This window comes from Pseudonaja textilis, chromosome 4 (genome assembly GCF_049901715.1).
Source record: "Pseudonaja textilis isolate UNSWEBS1 chromosome 4, rPseTex1.2, whole genome shotgun sequence".
Classification (NCBI taxonomy): Eukaryota; Metazoa; Chordata; class Lepidosauria; order Squamata; family Elapidae; genus Pseudonaja; species Pseudonaja textilis.
Genome location: NC_141993.1, coordinates 43,682,242 through 43,701,491, shown reverse-complemented (window position 1 = coordinate 43,701,491; position 19,250 = coordinate 43,682,242). Strand labels below are relative to the sequence as shown.

General features: G+C 35.7%; 1 protein-coding gene across 1 annotated transcript in view; it reads left to right on the top strand.

The window, feature by feature from the left end:
• The window catches only part of RBM20 (RNA binding motif protein 20), a 92,277-nt gene that overhangs the window by 8,541 nt on the left and 64,486 nt on the right, over window positions 1–19,250 (top strand). The gene's annotated exons all lie outside the window — the stretch shown is intronic.

Below are 19,250 nucleotides of genomic sequence, written 5' to 3'. Positions count from 1 at the left end.
ATACAATTTGGTTTCAGAAAAAAACTATCCTGTAATCTGCAACTCTTACACTGCAAAAACATATGGACTACACAACTCGATCAGGGCAAAGCAATAGACGCAATCTACATAGACTTCTGTAAAGCCTTTGATTCAGTGGTACACGACAAACTACTCCTAAAACTAAAATTTTACGGTATCTCTGAACACCTGCATAACTGGATAGAAGCATTCCTGTCAAACAGACAACAAATGGTCAAAATTGGAACTGTCCTATCAAATTCTGTACCAGTCAATAGTGGTGTCCCCCAAGGCAGTGTACTAGGACCAACTCTCTTCAAAGTCTACATAAATGACCTCTGATCATATTAAGAGCAACTGCGTTCTATTCGCTGATGATGTAAAGCTGTTCAATACCACAGACAATACTGCTACCCTTCAAAAAGATCTTCACTATGTATCAACTTCAAATCTCAACAAATAAATGCTCTGTCTTACATATTGGCAAAAAAAATCAGAAAATAAAATACAAGCTGAATAGTCAAGACCTTGTTGATGATCCAAGCTCTGTAAAGGACCTTGGAATACTCATCTCTAATAGATCATGCTAGAGCCCACTGTAACTACATAGCCAAAAAGGCATTAAGAGTTGTTAACCTAATCCTACGTAGCTTTTTCTCTGGTAATATCACACTACTAACTAGAGCATACAAAACATTTGCTAGACCAATACTCGAATACAGCTCATCAGTCTGGAACCCACATTACGTATCTGATATTAGCATAGTTGAGAAGGTCCAGAAATATTTCACAAGAAGAGTTCTCCACTCCTCTACGCGTTGTAGAATACCTTATGCTACCAGACTTGAAATTGTAGAACTAGAAAACCTTGAATTACGGCGTCTTCCATCTGATCTAAATATGGTATATAAAATCATACATTGCAATGACTTATCTGTCAATGAATACTTCAGCTTCAACCATAACAACACAAGAGCACACAATAGATACAAACTCAAGATTAACTGCACCAGACTTGATTGCAGGAAATACGACTTCAGCAACAGAGTGATCAATGTCTGGAATACTCTACCTGACTCTGTGGTTTCTTCCCCAAATCCCCAAAACTTTAACCTTAAGACTGTCTATTATTGACCTCACCCCTTTCCTAAGAGGTCTGTAGGGGGCGTGCATAAGTGCACCAACGTGCTACCATACCTGTCCTATTGTTTCTTTTATTTTTCTTATATGTACCCATTTCATGTATTCATAACTATGTATATACTTATATCTATTATTTTGTAAACGATTGACAAATCAAAATAAATAAATAAATAAAGCTATTTTAAATAATGGGCAACTGGAAATAGAAGTTCAGAACTGGGCATCATTGATAAATTAATGATATTTTAATGTGGCTTCATGCAGACATTAAAACGGGGTGGGGGGAAGCGATGAGGGATCATGCAAAGCAAGGGCTTATGGCCTAACTGCTACCTTTCAATACTAATTGGACCTGGACCTGGAGGAAGGAGAATCACCACAAAATGATATACCTCCCCAGTCCCCTAACCTGGTCCAAAAGCATATCATGGCTAACAGTATCAAAGATCACCAAAAGATCAAGGTGAGCCAGGCTGAATGTACCACTCTCATACTGAATTTGTCATGGCTAATAAAGGGAATTGACCAGAAATTATCTCAGTACTGTATAGTGGTCTAATCCTGTACTGATGCATGCCCATTGCCTCCTGCTACATCTCCATTATCACTATAATCTCGTCTCTATATTTTTAACCCCTATGTGCCACCATTTCCTTTAGCCATCACGGGTCCCAGTCATAACTCAAACACAGTTCATCTCTATTCAGCCAGGATGCTTCTGACCTTGCACTCAGGACCTTTGACCTGACTTAGTGCCCCTTCAGTCTCAAAACCCAGCCATTACCTCCCTTTGTGCTTTCAGCAGAAAAAGAAGACAACAAAGATATAATTTCATCAAGCTAAGGCAAACTACTATTCTTCATTTGGTCGTTTACTGGTGGAATAGAGGGCTCAAGCCTGAACCCTTCAGAATAGTATTTGACCCTCTAAACTACTTTTACCCTCATCGTAAACCCTGCCTCCCTCATCAGTTCCAGTTCCAGATGTTCTTCTAAAGGCAAAGTGTCACCCATTCAGTGTACTTCTTACATTTGTCTTAGAAATTGAAATTTAATTTCTACACTAACGAATTCTTCTTTTACGGTTTTAAGCAGCAGAACAGAAGCAAACATCCCAGTCCTTGCTTCTGAAAGGTTAGTAGAGATTGTACAAGAAAAACACGAGCTATAGGAAAAATGCCAAGACTTTCTGTTCCAATTAAAATTGAAACTTACTTGACTTTTTAATTTTTTAATTAGTATACATATTTTCATGAATTTTCCCTTTCTATGGTATTATGGTGTTCTTAAGAGTTTGTTGTATTGTTGAGAAATGATAGGCTGTTTATTGATGCTGATCCTTTGTTCATTTAAGTCTGATTCAGTATTTATCAAAATAAATTGAATACTGTTGATTTGTATAAAGGTATAACAAACTGTATATATGAATTTGGAAAATGTAATTCTAATTTATGGATTTTTAAAATCTTAACAGTAAGCTGATTTATGGTAAGTTCGTTCCATTGGGTACTTTCCTCCCCCAGTACAATACTTTTGATTAATATCTAAACAGTGAATTTTATATCCACCCATGACCGTGAGATTTTGTCATTCTAGGCAAAGAGAATTAACTTTTATTGGCTGTATCTGAATTTAAAATCCTTGCACAAAGTAAAAATAAATCTCTTTCATAAATCTTTAAACAATTTCTATATTCCATGAGAGATGAAGTCATGAAAGATGATACCTTAAACCAAGGGTTTTCAAACTTGGCAAGTTTAAGACTTGTGAACTTCAACTCCCAGAATTCCTGAGCTAATATGACTAGAGGAGGAATTCTGGGAGTTGAAGTCCACAAATCTTAAAGCTGTCAAGTTTGACAACCCCTCCCTTAAACCATATATTAAGTGAAAGAAAGAAGGAAGGAGATTGTCATTGAGATTTAAAACTCAACCTTTACAATATTATCTAACTCGCCAGAAGAGAAAGCCAGAAACAGAAGATCATTATATACATGAATACATATATTCTTCTCTTACTCCATGGAAAAGTTTAATTTGCTTAGAATTTATTTGCACATTTTTATATTTTTCAGTCTCATTTTATATTATTTATTCATTCATTCATTCTCCTTTTGGTCACATTTATTCATTCTATCATGCCAGTCTACGATCATAATATACTTTAAATAATATATACTTGTTTACAAGACTATTGTTAAAATAACATTTTTATAATTTAATTCATACTAAATCGATGGAGATATTAAAAGAGAATGATATATAAAAGGTAAAGGAAAAACAAGTTTTCTCTTTGTGAGACTTTAAAGATAAATTTAATTATAGAAAATGTAGTATAAAATCAAAAGAATCTATTACTATTGTAAGTTTCATACAAGTGGTTTTGTTTGTACTGAAAGCTTTATTGCTTGGAAGAATATAAGCAAAGGTTATCACCCACATAGCAGAAGGCATGTCTAAATCACAGAAAGTAATTTATTTGAAATTAACTGAAGCTGAAAAAAGGATTTTTAAAAAATTATGATTACTGATCCAGTGTCGGCTACAGATAAAAAATGACTAGAATAATACCACAAACCAATTAAAACTAGAACCAATTAAATAGATTTAGTAATATTTAAAGACATTAGTGAGACAAATGCATTGTGCAAATGTAATGAATATGTATGGTCACTCTTCAACTCTACATTTTGCTAACATCTTGTTTTCATATGCATCTGTTACAAGCCATAATAATATCACAAAGACAACAGCATGAATCATGGTATCATAAAACTATTGATATGATCTATATATTTACATCATAATATTTGATGCAATTATATGAGTCATTTCCACAATCTCCTGATACATCATCATTATTTCCAACCTTTCTATTCCACTGCAAACACCATAATTAGTTGCTTGGGTTAGTAATTGAGTTAGTAGATTGGATTGTCATACCTCTGTTCAATGGGTACTTAAGTCAATTTTAAGATCAATTTTGAATTATTTTTGAGATAAAGTTGATTCAAACTAAGATGTGTTGCTCCTCATTGTCTATGAATATTTGTATATTAATAAAACTCTAGTATTCTTGGAATCTGTCAGATGCAGTTGCTATATGAACAACCAGATGATGCTATATACTATAAGACAAAGGTAGGCAATATTTTTAGCAGCTAAAGCCTCATTATGCAAGGTAAGGATGCTGAGGGTTTTCTGAAGAGGATTTGTTTGAGGGTGGGAAATTAGGAGTTACCTTCATTTTGTTAAATTCCTATTTTAGGTTAGACGTGTTTTGCTTTACTGATTATTATCTCCAAATAACCAAAAAATATCACCAGTTTTCTGTATGTGATGTTGAAGGGAGAGGCTTATATAAAAGGGGCTTGGGGAGTACAGAAGTCCTTGAGCCTCATGCCACCCATCCTGCTATAAGGTAGTGAGACATTATGAGATCCAATATTTCCCTTCAGTTCCTCTTACTCTAAATCTGAATATTAGAAGTTAAAGCATAGATTCAAATTACTGAGAAAATGTAACACTAATCCAAATTATTGTGTTTGTTTGCTTAGGATCTTTTTAGGGCTAAAAGATAATAAAATACAATCTAGGTTAATAATAGAATATATAATAATATACTTATATGTGAAAAATGGCATAATTAAGAACTGTCTTCAGCTGGTATTCTAGGTGCTATTTATGCTACTGTTTGTGCTTATTTTATGACTACTCCTATTTAAAAAAAACACCTATTTCTTCCATGATAAGCAGGTCTTTAAGTATCCTTCTATGTCTTAAGAATTTTGCTATGTAGCTGTTCTTGAGAAAAAAACAATTCCAAACTTTTAAACCCTTCTTTGAGTTCAGGAAGCCAATGATCTGCTTTTAGTACAATAGTACATTGCCAAAATTGTCTCTTGATTTTTAACAGCACCAGACTCTGTCTATGAAAGGGATGTGCGCATTTTTAAAAATGAAATGGCATATAAATTTGAGTGGTGATTGACTTTTAAGCAGCAGGAACTGCTTTTAAGCATTCTATTCATTTACCTTTGTTCCTTGTTTCCTTCTGCTGTTGTTACTGCAGCTGTTGTGAGAAATGATAGGCCAGGCCTTTGTTATTATTACAGAAAAAGTACTTACCTACAGATTAATGCCTTGTTTAATTAATAGTTTTTATACAATTCTTAATCTCTATTCATTATGTCTCAATTTTTACGTCTGATTTTGGTAATGACCATGTAGCTATTTTTCACAACATACCAAATTTAAATATTTCTGACAATATTAGTTTGCAATATCTAAATATTGCCTAAATAATTAAACAAATGAAAAAATAATCCTAAAAAAGTTTCGAGTGCTCCCAATAATAAGAAAGACTTGTATGTCCCCAATTCAAGGCCTGTGTTGCTGTATCTGGAATTTCTGTTTGATTGTCAAGCTTGGAATATACAGATGTCTGTATATTAGCAAAACAAGCCAATGATTCAATGATTACTGGAAGAGTGTATTACGAATCTTTAATTCAAGAATTAAGGATTCCTGAAAAGGTTTGCTCATAGTCTTTAGTAGAGATTGAAAGTGCTATTCTCTCTACTTTCTGAAGTCTTGAGATATTACTGTGTTCTTCACTCGCATAATATTCTGGTATTTCTCTAAATATTCCATTTTTCTCGTGAAGTAGTCTGATCTTGTTCTGGTGGCAGTTTGTCATTAGTTCAGAAATAATCCAATCCCCAAAGAGGGTTTCTTTGTTTCAAGGGATTAGAATTGCTACCTTCATATCATGACATGGATTTTCAATTACATTACTCTTTTTCCCATAATAATTGGCCAAAGAGCCTTTCCTAGCCTAGAAAATTTGTGGCTGTTGTAAAAAAATTATCTGCTCACATAATCTTTTTTTATACCAACTCTTTCATCAATACCATTTCGTAGTCATATCCATGACAACCCATCCAGCGTAAGCTGTGACAGACATTTTGGAAACAACAGTACTTTTAATAGAATCAGTGTCAATGTCAAATGCTTTTTCTCCAATGAGCTGCTCCGAGCATCCAACAGTGGGAGGTGCTTAGACTTAGTTCGGATAGGCTGGGCTTGATTGATAGGATGGTCCTCCTCCTCCATGTACTCCTGGTGAAATAACATCTAATGGGTCTTTTTACTTACTAACAGTGTTACCCTCTTCAATGGATAACTTCAGCAGTTGGTTAAGAATCCAGGTTCCTAACTGTATTTCTGCAATAGCTATTCTTGTCCTGTCAGTATTACTTAAGGTTATATCAGATGCATGATAGAAATATTTTTATGCTTCTGACTATACTCTGTTTAAAAATGATGAACAGAAAAAGAAATGTTAGGTTTTTCATCCATTTTCTGGCTTCCTGGTAATTGAGACAGCTTAAACCAAATTCAGATTTGAATACAATCAACTCATGTGGAAAATGAAATTAAAAATGTGGATGTTATAAACAGATGTACCTATTTCATCATATGCTGTCTTTTAAGATTGATAACCCTCTATCTTATATCACCCAGTGTCATCTCTTTGCTGTTAAATATTAAAAGTAAGTAATACAAATATTTTTTAAAATATAGGACATATGCTTTTAGATATTTTTGTACTTTAATTTTTGAATATATATTTAAAAACTGAAAAAAACATTTTGAGGATAATAATAAATGTTTAAACTGTTTTGTGATTTTGAAAAATTCTGCAATTACATTTGCTCTAAAGTATAGACTAAAACCATGCTTCACTTATAAAGGGAATTAACTATGGCTACAGGACTTATTAATAGAATGTGCTGCATTTCTTTAATAAACATAAGATAAGCACTTTGCTGAGTGAAAAAAAAAACCTGCTGTGCTTTTCAGTATTTAAAGCCAGTTCATCATCCAGCTAAAATTAAAGAGTGAAGTCAGACAGTTCTTCCATTCTATTTTTAATTCATTTAGCATGTGAACATGACATCTTTCTTTAGGATTCTATAATTCAATTATCTGGTTATTCAAGACATTCTCATCTCATATTGCTGAATTTAAAGTGTAAATTTAAGAGATGGACATACTAACATGTTTTCATTTGACTAGGCCATCTAATATCTTTGCAGTAATACAACAATTTGCAGCTGGTGAGTTTGAAGAATGTGGAGAAGGCAACTGATCAGAGATGGGGCTTAGTTAATTTGATATTTGCACCAATAATTAACTGCACATGCATTAATGTTAAGTCAAGGCATGCTTTCTGCACAACTCTTTCTTTAAACAAAAGGCGCTTTTTAAAAGACCTCAGTTTGGCTTGGATCTAGAATGAACCAATAGAGGGGGATGGATAGAATAATCCATTCTCAGTTAATAGAACAAAATGCTTTGAGAATAGAACACTTCTAAAGAAGGTTTAGAAGGATTTATAGTCAATTATGAAAACATCCATATGAGAAATAATTAACCATTTTACTATATGTTAAAAATCTTTCTGGATTCAGGCTTTTGAGAATAAAAGATGTAAAAAATATTATTAAAATTTTGAAAACATTTTTCCTTGTGTGCTGCACTTTTATATGAACTAGTAAGATCAAACTTATATATGAAGAACTAAGTGAACGTATGTATACTGTATATATGCTTATATACACATACATACACTGAGAAAGCATTTTCATTATTAGAAGTTTGGTGTTGACTTACTAGCCTTATTAAGAACAGAAAATAGTTAAATTGTTTCATGGTGCTGACTAAGAACTAAGATACCATTTCCTTCCAATTCTGGATACAATTCAGATATTGTAATAGTAAAGTATTAGAAAAGTAGGCTTATCTCTACAATAATAAGCAGGGGAGTTAAATCAGTATTAAAGTTACCAACATGCTAGTTCTTCTGGTATGTAATCTATTAAATGGTTATTATAAAACATAACATTGAATCACTGGTTTTAGATAATTTTATTGGTATCATATAAATTACAATTCCCAAAAGACCAGTCAGGATACAAAAACAATTGCAAGCTTTCAATCAATATTGTTTTGAAAATTGATGAGAAAAATGAATTAAAATTCATAGCAAACCTAAAAATCTAGAATTTTGATATTTTAAAAAATAAATCATACAGTCCTACTGAGACCCCATAATTCTCATAGTGATTGATAGAGATTGATTGTTAGGTACAATTTTTTAACTTGGTTGCTATCAAGAAATTGGCACTGATTTAATTAAAAAAAACAAAGCTCTCCCAGAGCTTTTTCTCACAAGATTTATAAAATGGAATAGCATAAAGTTATAGAATTCTCAGTAACTGGATTACTTACATTGTAAATGCCAGTTACTCTTTCAGTTACTTAAGGCAGACATTTTTTGGCTTTTTTAAAACAATAGCCACTTTGTGAATGATAAAGTGCTGTTCTCTAGATAACTGAAAGAATTGTATAGTTTTAGTGTTTTTCTATCTGAATCTGAATCTCTCTCAGGAGCTGAATATTCTTTTGCAATTCCTATAATATAAATTACTATGCTATTTATTGACAGTTGAGGGTAAGTATATTGTTAGATGCTTACACAATTTGGAGCACAGATCACAGCCACAAATTTATATGTATTTTTCACATACTAATTTGTATGTATCTAGGTAGGGGGTAAAAGAACAAAGCCTGGTTTTTGCTATTAACAATATCAAAAAAATACCTTTAAGGCAATGTATGTGGATGGCTAGGAAAGAGAAAATATAAAGTCTTAGTTGGGTAACAACAAGAACTTTCAGTCACTGGGAATCCTTTGCAGTTCTGCATTAACCTACTCTTGGAAAAAATAATGATGAGAAGCTGAAATATTATGTATCTACAAATCTAGTCATCTTACTCAAATGTTAGGGCAAGCATTCAATTGGCAGTCTTTGCCCCTGAACTCAGCTTTGCCAACGTGCTTCCAGAATAAGGCTTCTTTTTGAGTTCTTGTTCTATCTCTGTCATATTCTAGTGCTCCTGAGTTGTCCCCCTCCTCCACAATAAAGGGTTTTAAAGGATTTTGGTGGACACTGATGCAGGCCTAGTAGGCATATTTAGTATTATTATCTCCTTCATGCTCATTCCTATGCAACTTTTTGGCAATCTGTTCATCAGTCCTACAGCTGTTTAGCACCTTAGGTTCTACTTCTCTTCCTAGAACTAGCTCTTGTACTGCCTATGATAAAGTAAGTAGGTTAAGGGAAAGGATTCCCTGTGTCTTTTCCTACTACAAAAGTTTGTATTGATATTATTCTGTACACGATATTTTCACTCTTCTCCCAGTTTTATTGAATATTCTTTTACAGTACTTTGAAAATCTACAATCATTAGACATTGAGACATTGTTGGATGAGCACCCATTGTTGGGTGAGCACTATGACATTACTGATGAAATCATTTCCATATCAATCAGAAAATAATTTTCTGACTATTGAATGACTATTGTTTAAGTGATGTTTTATAGCAGATTAATTTAATTATGAAAACATTCATGTCAATAGATATCTACTTGTAATTAATAGTGGCATTGAATGGAATGAAAGTGTGATTTGCAAAGACTTTTAAGTGCAATGAAATTATAACAGCAATTTACTGTTAAGAATATTTGCAACATTTGATATATTTTGGAATACAACACTGATTCTTTTTATCATTAGTTTCACAGTAGCATACCATGCATTGGTTATACATACTTTTCTTGTATGTGGGAGTGCAGTGGACCATTTGCTGACACTGTGCTTATTTGTTTTCTGCACGAATAATGAATTAATGAAACCTGTTTGGAAACATTTCTAGGCAGAACTGGAACACTCAAGATTGTAAAATAATGAAGCATAAAATACATGTATTATATTGCGTTCCAGCAATAATAATTCATATTTTGTTGCAAAAGTTACTACATTCACTATTTAAATATGATCTTTTGGTCAGTATGATTACTGCATTGCTTTCACATCAGTTTTACTATATTTTGAAATTATGGTAGCTTCTATCAGCCACCTGTCTTCGTCGTCGTCTCACAGTGATTATTCAATTATTTTGATATTAAAATAATAGCATATGGTAACATATGACTAAAACCACTACACTGTGGTTTTCTTTGCTGTGTAAAGAAAAACAGGCTATTTGGAATCAACTGCAGGTCAGACAATGTGAAATTAACACACTGTAACTTTACTTTCTTTGTATGTACGGTAGTTTTCCTTCAAGTGAGATTTTTAAATAAAAAAATTAAAAAATCCTGGTAACTGAACTAATCCTTGCAGTTTACTTGGCAAGTTTTTTTGGAAGTTGTTTGCTATTGCCTTCTTCCTATGGCTGAGAAAGTGACTAGCCCAAAGACACCTAGCTAGCTCTGGAAGTAGATTTCATGGTCTGTTGCTTAACCACTAAACCAAATGGGCTCTCAACTTTACTATATTTCTAGAAATATAAGGTTCTTAATCTGCTTCTGACACAGCTGTTTGTGTCTATGGCATATCTATGCTTATTTTCTAATATAATGTTGCCAGGATGTAGGAGTTTATTTCTTTTTATTTTTTTAATAATACATTTTTATCCTTGTAAACTTCCTAGAGTCACTGAGAGCGAGTTAGGCAGCAATATAATTTTTCTTTAAGAAATAAATAATTCATATATGCTGCATTTTGTTCTTGTTAAAACAAAGTTTGGTTGTTTAGAATTTTAAAGCTTGAGTTTGTTAGTACTGTATTATTAATTATGCATATTATTTGTATATTTTTTAAGGAAGGAGAATAGTGAGGTTTTGAAGTGTTCCATATTGAAAGAAAGAAAAAGAGTTATATAGGAAGTAGCTAGATATGTTGCTTTATTTCACATAAAAACAGACATATTTATACAACAGAACCACTTCAAAACATAGAAACCAAAACTTATTTGTATGTGCATATATACATGTACTGTATATAACTTTATGTATATATGTGTTTTGGGCTTTTCCTTCTGCTTTACAATAGACTTCTTGCTATTCTTTTTCTTGCCTTAATATTTTTGTTCCATGTTTACATAACTCTTCTTTCTGCCATGCAAAATCATTGGTTCAACCTCACCAGTATCTGCCCCTAGACTTTTGCATTACCACTTATATATTCCCAGCTTGGCTTATAAAGATTATGGTGAATTATTTTATGGTAGTATGCTAACATTGTAAACTGTCCGGAGAGTGCTGTATATAAGTCTGAGAGTTATTGCTGATGTCAGCAATCACTCGCTTCATTAATTCTTTTTTGAAAATATTACTTGAGAGTAAATTTGTGCTAAAAAACCAAATCACTTGTACCTGGCTGATTCAAACAACTATGGACAGGTATTCCCAAATCCACATTTCACCAAAGTAGTGCAGAAAGTGATGACACTACTGTTTAAGGAGCTCCTAGATGAAATGAATTATCTTAATTCTTTCCAGGCTATATTTAGACCTACATATGGTATAGATTTAGTCTCTCTGATGGATGATTTGTACTGGGTGAGTCAGAACCTCTTGAGGACATTTAAAATTGCTGACCTTTATGTTTTGACACTTTTTGATCCCATTGGTATCTTAGATAAGCCAAGGATGAAAGTGTGGCTTTATGATATTTTCTATCTTTCTAAAGCTACAAGAAAGTTCTATTAGGAGTCTTCAGATTGTTTAACAGGATGGACTTCGTTGTTGTCTGTATGTGGGGGATGGAGAGAGACTTGAATTAGACACTTTCAGTTAGAGGTTCATGCTATTTATTACTCAGGACATGAATAACAGAAGAAACAGTGTTGCTTTTATAGTTAGGGAAGTTATAGAAAGACCAGTTTTTGTCAACAATGCAATCACTGAATAATATCAATCCGACTTTGTTGTCAATCCTTTAATATAACAATTATAATAATTGTTAATTGTTAATAATTATATAACAATTATTCAAGTTTATGCTCCATTCATCCATCCAGAAGAAAAGATCAAATTCAATATGAAATTGACAAAACACACAAACAAGATTGTGATTGGAGACTGAATGCTTAGAAAACTGAAATAAAGCAGGAGATATACTTAGCAATTTCTGCCACTGTAATGATTTCTTCATAAATAACCAACCAAAACAATATCTTTATACATGGATGTCGCCAGACAGAATGCATAAAAATCAAATTAATTAAAAATTATTGGTAAGTGGGAGTGGAAGAGTTCAATTATAGACATGGCCAAATGCTGACTGTGGAACATTGAATACTAATGAGAAGAGGAGTAGTAGTAGGAGCTTCATGATATGATTTTGAGCATCTATCCACCATTTCAAGAAGAATATAAAGAATTGCTGTGAAATCCTAAACCTCATTGATAAAAAACCAAAGGAACTTTGGAAAGAACTTAAAGAAGTCATTAATTATAAATGTGAAAAGAGACTGGTGAAGATGAAGAAATAGAAGAAGCAGTTAGGATGTCAGGGAAAAAATTCCATGGAAATTGCCAAGTTGAGAAGCTAATATGAAGAAAAACCAAATTGAGGAAGAAATTTAACGAATTCTCCTCCATGCTGCATTGAGAGTCCAGGATGGGTTGACTCCTTCCTATGATGTCATTTAGCTGAGTCTGTACTAAGATATAAAAGCCAGCCCCCAAGAGAGACCCCAGCTTTTGACTCAGCTCCTTTCAGTCAGTAGCTGTGTCTCTGAAAGCGTTCTGTTAGATAGCACTCACCAGCGATCGTCAGTACTTTTTCCTCGCTTCAAGCAGCTCCTAGGGATCTGGGCAGCTGCTCTTCCAGGAGAGCAGGGCTCTCTCCTGCAATGTTGGGAGCAGCATTACCAAAGCTCTGTACAGGCAAGCTGGGCAGTGTCTGTAGACCTCCCCGACGCCTGCGGTTTTGAGCGATCATAAAAAAACGATCGGCAAACTGATAAGAGCGCAAGCCAGCTGATCGTGTGGCCGGTGGCTGCGTTTTCCTTTGCTGACTTCGCTCGGAGCTTTTTATAGCCTACGGAGTGATTCTTCGATCTCGGAACCTGTTTCCCCTCGTCAGCGGCCATCTTGGATTGAAGCTTTCCACCACGAGGTGAGTGGCCATTTTGTAAGTCTGGGGGCCATTTTATACCCTAAAGGGCTTCATAAAAATTTCTAAACAGTTTCTTTCTAACGCAAGAGCCTTTATTCTACAAATGGAGCAAGATAAGGCTCAGGCAGAGCTTCCCCCCCAGTGGAACAGTCTCTTAAGCCCAATAAGAGAAAAAGATGTAGGCAATGCACCCAATCAGTCCAGAGGGAGGTGGCTGCTAAAATCAGAGCTAAGGCTCATGCCCCTAAGAAGGCAACTCAGGCTGAGTTGAAGGCAGAGAAGCGCAGGCATGCAGCCCTAGAGAGGCAGTTCAACAGAACTATTCAACAGAAGGGAGTGCAATTACAGTATGTTTCAGGTGATACCTGTGAGCCCCAGCCAAGCCCTCCCAGGGGAGGAGAAGTTATCTATGAGCCTTTCCATCCTCCATCTTGGTCTCCTGAGGCTCTTGCAGTACAATCTTCTGGGCCTTATTTCTAACAGGCTTCTGGGCCCTATGCTCCTCCCCCTCCCTCCAGGCCTCGAACCTCTCCTCAATCTAGGCCTGAAGCCAACTTCACTCCCACAGCAGCAGGCCTTCTGCCTTTTTCCTCTACCTTTGAGCATAGACCAGGGGATATCCAAGATGATGTCTCATTGTCCATTAGGTAGGGGTTGGCTGAAGGCTTCAAGCATATTCTTTGATCTCTGGAAAGGGTTCAGGTCCTTCTCCCATCTCAATCTATAAGTTCCTTGCCTCATCACCTGATTTACACAGGCCCCAGGACCTCAGGATCCATTCTTCTCTACCAGAATGGGAGGCGGCTGATGAGGAAGGAAGGGCTTCACCATCTGAACACAGCTACTCCTTTTGTTCAGAATGTGAAGAGGGCGAGATTTATGACCAAAACCTTTCAGAGGAAGAGGATTCTTGCCCAGAGCAAACCTACTCTCAAACCTACTCTCTTCAGGACATTACTCAGCAAGGCTTTAAGCACTTTCCCTTTGGCAGGTCCTCGCCCATCTTCTCTGGATAAGCATTTCTACAATGTCAGCACAGCTCTGGACAATGCCCTTGCAGTGCCTTCTGTTGACATTCCAGTTCTGGCCTCGTTCTCATCTTCTGGCACTCCCACAGAGCCAGAAGATATCCTGAAACTGGATGATAAATGTTCCGAACAGACCCTCAAGCGCAATCACCAGGCTGCTGCATGGGCTGTTCGGGCTTCAATGGCAGCATCCTTTTTCACGAGGGCATCCATACAGTGGCTGCACCAACTCCAGAATAGATTGCCTGCTTCTGACCTTCGGTCTCACCAAGACCTTAATAAGATTATCGCAGCGGCAGAATTCACTGCAGATGCCTCTCTCAGTTCCGCCAAATTTGCATCCAAGGCCATGGCATCATCAGTAGCAGCAAGAAGACTTTTATGGCTCTGAAATTGGCAGGTGGAGTCACGCCGAAAATGGAAGCTGGCTTCAGTTCCATTCGCAGGCGATAAGCTTTTTGGCGATGCTCTGGAACTTTATCTCATCAAAACCAGAGATAAACGTAAAATTCTCTCTTCCTCTGGGAAGAAAGCCGACTATCGCCCTGCTCCTTCTCGCTCTCCTGCTTTTAAAGCAGAGACCTCATCTTGCTTCCCCCGCTCTCAGAGGCCTTACTCCCAATGCCAAGACCAACGTGCGGAAGCATCTGGCAGGCAACAACTTTCTACTGGTAAACGGCCCTTTCGGGGGGAGGGGGTTGTTCATTCCATCACTCTAAGTAATCCCTCGTTCTCCCCACCCATCAGAGGTCGCCTAGCCTTCTTTGCTCCAAATGGGAGGCGTCAACGATGGACACCTGGGGGCTCAGCACTATTAGGTCAGGGTTACAATTGGACTTCCTTTGTTCCTTTCACGATGATAGGGTTGTTCTCTGTCTAAACCCCTCTACTACTAGAATCTGAAGTTAGATCAGTACAGAATATGGTGCTAACACTTCATGTGATCTTGATTCTGTCTCTCTGGTGATGCAACTTTTTTAGCTGCTGCTGCACATTGCTAGCTCATATTTAAATGATTATCCACTAGGATTCCAAGATCCCTCTCATAGTTACTGCTGTTGAGCCAGGTTTCATCTAATCTGTACTATGCATTTGATTTTTCTTGCATGAATTTTCTCACCACTAAATTTCATTTTGTTAGATATTCCCACCAGTTTGGTAACATTTGCAAATCTTATGAGGTCCCCTTTTAACCACTCATCTAAATTATTTATGTAGATGTTGAAAGAATCCTGGGCCTTAGACAGAACCTTGGGGTATCCACTGCATACTTTCTTCCATATAGATATAATTCCATTAAGGATTACATATTGAGTCTAATTTGTCAGCCAGTTAGAAATCCATCTGGTTTTTTCATCCCCCCAAAATCTTTGTTTTGAAAATAAAACAGTTGCAATGAAGTTTTACATTCTGATTATAGATGTTGCAATTTGTTTCAATTTAGGATAATACTTTGAAAATGTTAAAAGTTCTTAAGTCCAATCATGCTGATAAAAGTATTTAATTGTTACTTATTTATTTCTGTGCTATTCTCTACAAACAATTCTTTGTAATGATAGGGTCAGCTTCAGAGTTGGCCTCCGAGTTTTGTTTGCTTTGGGTTTATTATTTGGACTCTTAAAATAGTTCAGTTTATATAAATGCCAAAAGTATAAGCACATCCACAATCAAATTCCTTACATTCATTTAAAATGGTAAAATACAAAGTATAATTTTTTTGACAAAATCTGCTTCAGCTTATAACATATTTAATTATCTTCTTTGTGTAGTCTAATTTTAATGTTGAGCAAGCTAATGATACTTTTTCAAAGTATAGATAGGCATCTGCATATTGTGTGACAAAAAAAATTGATTTTGAATTATAAACATATTTTTCCTAATACAGGTAGTCCTCGATTTATAACAGTTCATTTAGTGAACATTGAAAGCTACAACAGCCCTGAAAAAAGTGACCTATGACCATTATTCACTTTTATGACTGTTGCAACTTCCCCATGGTCACATGATCAAAAATCAGATGCTTGGCAACTGATTCACATTTATGACCATTGTGTCTCAGAATCATGGGATCACTTTTTTGCGACCCTCTGAAAAGCAAAGTCAATGGGAAAACCAGATTCACTTAACAACTGTGTTCCTAATTTAATAACTGCAGTAATTCACTTAACAACTGGGGCAAGAAAGGTTGTAAAAGGGAACAAAATTCATTTAACAAATGTCTTACTTAGCAACACAAATATTGGGCTCAATTGTGGTTGTAAGTTGAAGACTACCTATATCTTTATCATTATGAATTGTTTCCTATTTAGCTGAAAATGAAAAAGAAAATCAGAATTGTGCTAACTACAAATCTGTTCACTTAGTATTTTATACAGAACAACATAAATGAAATGCAATAAATTATCAACTTTGCAGTGTAATGCACATTAAATATTGCTACTTCAGCAAATATACTGCCACTCATCTCCACAATCCCCATCTCAGACACACCAATAACAGCCAAGCCTCCTACAACTTATCCCACTATTGGGCCTACCTCCTCTGGTGATTACAGAGAATGAGGTGCAAGGTCTATTTCACAGACAAAAGCCAGGAAAAGCACCAGACCCAGACAAGATCTCCTTCTTGCTTAAAAATCAACTGGCCCACATCTTACCCACTTCTTTAATAAATCACTAGAGATGTGCTATGGTCTTTTTTGCTTCAAATGCTCTACTATCATCCCAGTGCCAAAAAAACCTTCCATCAAGGAACTGGATGATTTCAGACCAGTTGTTCAACATCTGTAGTTATAAAGACCTTTGAAAGGCTAGTGCTGGCCCACCTGAAAACCATCACAGATCTGCTGTTAGATGTCAGGATTCTGGCTTCAAAAACTTCAAAGGATTTATTAGCATTTATATGCCTGTTTTAGAGTTGCCGTTAGACTCCTTGAAATTTGCCTACTGAGCTGTTAATATGACTCTGCTCTACATCCTACAACATCCTGAATCTCCAAAGACCTATTCAAGGGTCCTCTTTGTAGACTTCAGCTCAGCATTCAATACCATCACTCCAGATATTCTTATAATTAAACTAAATCAGCTAGCTGTAACTGACCACACTTGTAAATGGATCATAAGCTTCCTAACAGACAGGAACAGAGGTGGTATTCAGCAGGTTCTGACCAGTTTTGGAGAACCGGTAGCGGAAATTTTGAGTAGTTCGGAGAACTGGCAAATACCAACTCTGACTGGAGATTTTACAGTATCCTTCTCCTGCAATGCCCACCAAGTCACGACCACAGAACCAGTAGTAAAAATGTTTGAAACCCACCATTGGACAGGAAGCAGCAGGTGAAGCTAGGCAAAATCACATGAGATACCTTTTCAATTAGCACAGGAGCCCCCCAGGGCTGTGTGCTGTCTCCACTTCTCTCTCTATACCAGTGACTGCATCTCAAAAAATCTATCTGTTAAAATACTGAAGGTTGCAGATGATACAACAGTGATTGGTCTCATTCAAGACAACAATGAATTCGCATACAGATGGGAGGTTGTACAACTTGCCTCATGGCGTAACCAGAACAATCTGGAACTGAATACACTCAAAACTGTAGAAATGGTGCTAGATTTTAGAAGAAACCCTCCCACACCACCACCTCTTACAGTACTAGACAACACCATACCAACAGTAGAGACCTTCAAATTTCTAGGTTCTACTATATCACATGACCTAAAATGGACACCTAACATCAAAACCGTCATCAAAAAAGCACAACAAAGAATGTTCTTTCTGCACCAACTCAGAAAGCTCAAACTGCCCAAAGAGCTGCTGATTCAATTCTACAGAGGAATTATTGAGTCTGTCATCTACACCTCTCTAACGGTCTGGTTTGGCTCTGCAATCAAACAAGACAGACACAGACTTCAATGGATATTTAGAACTACAGAAAAAATAATTGGTACCAACCTACCTTCCATTGAGGAGCTGTATACCACACAAGTCAAAAAGAGGGCTGTGAAAATGTCTATAGACCCCTCACATCCTGGACACGAATTGTTTCAGCTTCTACCCTCAAAACGATGCTATAGGGCAGGGGTCTCCACCCTTGGCAACTTTAAGACTTGTGGACTTACAGGCTTTAGGGCATTGCACACCAGAACAACCAGTTTTTCCCTGAATGCCATCACTCTGCTAAACAACTAATTCCACAACACTGTCAACTTATTTACTAAGACTGTATTACTATTATTCCTCTACTACTGAATTATAATAACAGTTCCTAGTCCCTATCTCTTCCCACTTATGACTATAACTGTGTTGCTTGTATCTTTACAATTTATATTGTTTATTTGTTTCCTAATATGATTTGATTGCTTATTAGTAACCTATGACTATCTCTAAGTGTTGTATCTTATGATTCTTGATGAATTTATTTTCTTCCTTTATGTACACTGAGAGCATATGTACTAAAGACAAATTTCTTGGGTGTCCAATCACACTTGGCCAATAAAGAATTCTATTCTATTCTATATACATTGGTAACGTATTTTTTTCTTTATTTGAAAAGATTTTTATTCTACAAATACAAAAGTTCCTTTTATGATAAGTTATCATAGGAAAAGCGTTTATATTTGTAAAAAAAATACCAGTTTATTAGTATCTATTTGTATGACCAACCGTCTCAACAAGCTCTTGGGTGGCCATGCAAATTAAGATTATCCTCAGAGACAGAACATACTTCTTTATCAGAAAGTATATCATTTAAAGCAGCCATGCTAAGGTTGAAAGTTCAAGATAGAATGTCCTTCCTGGTATGGAATACTTAATTTTTGAATCTACAGATTCATGTTGTAGAATAATATTAATTTGGTTTTCCTCAGGTGTTTTTTAGGGTTTTTTTTATCCAAGCAATTCATGTTGAAAAACTGTGTATCTATATTACTGTTCCAGGATTTTCCAGAGAAATAGTAATCTTTAGGGAGGTAACAGCATTACCAGATTCCTTTATGTCGAGTCCTTAAAGGATTCCAGAGCACTGACTATGGCTAAGATAAATAA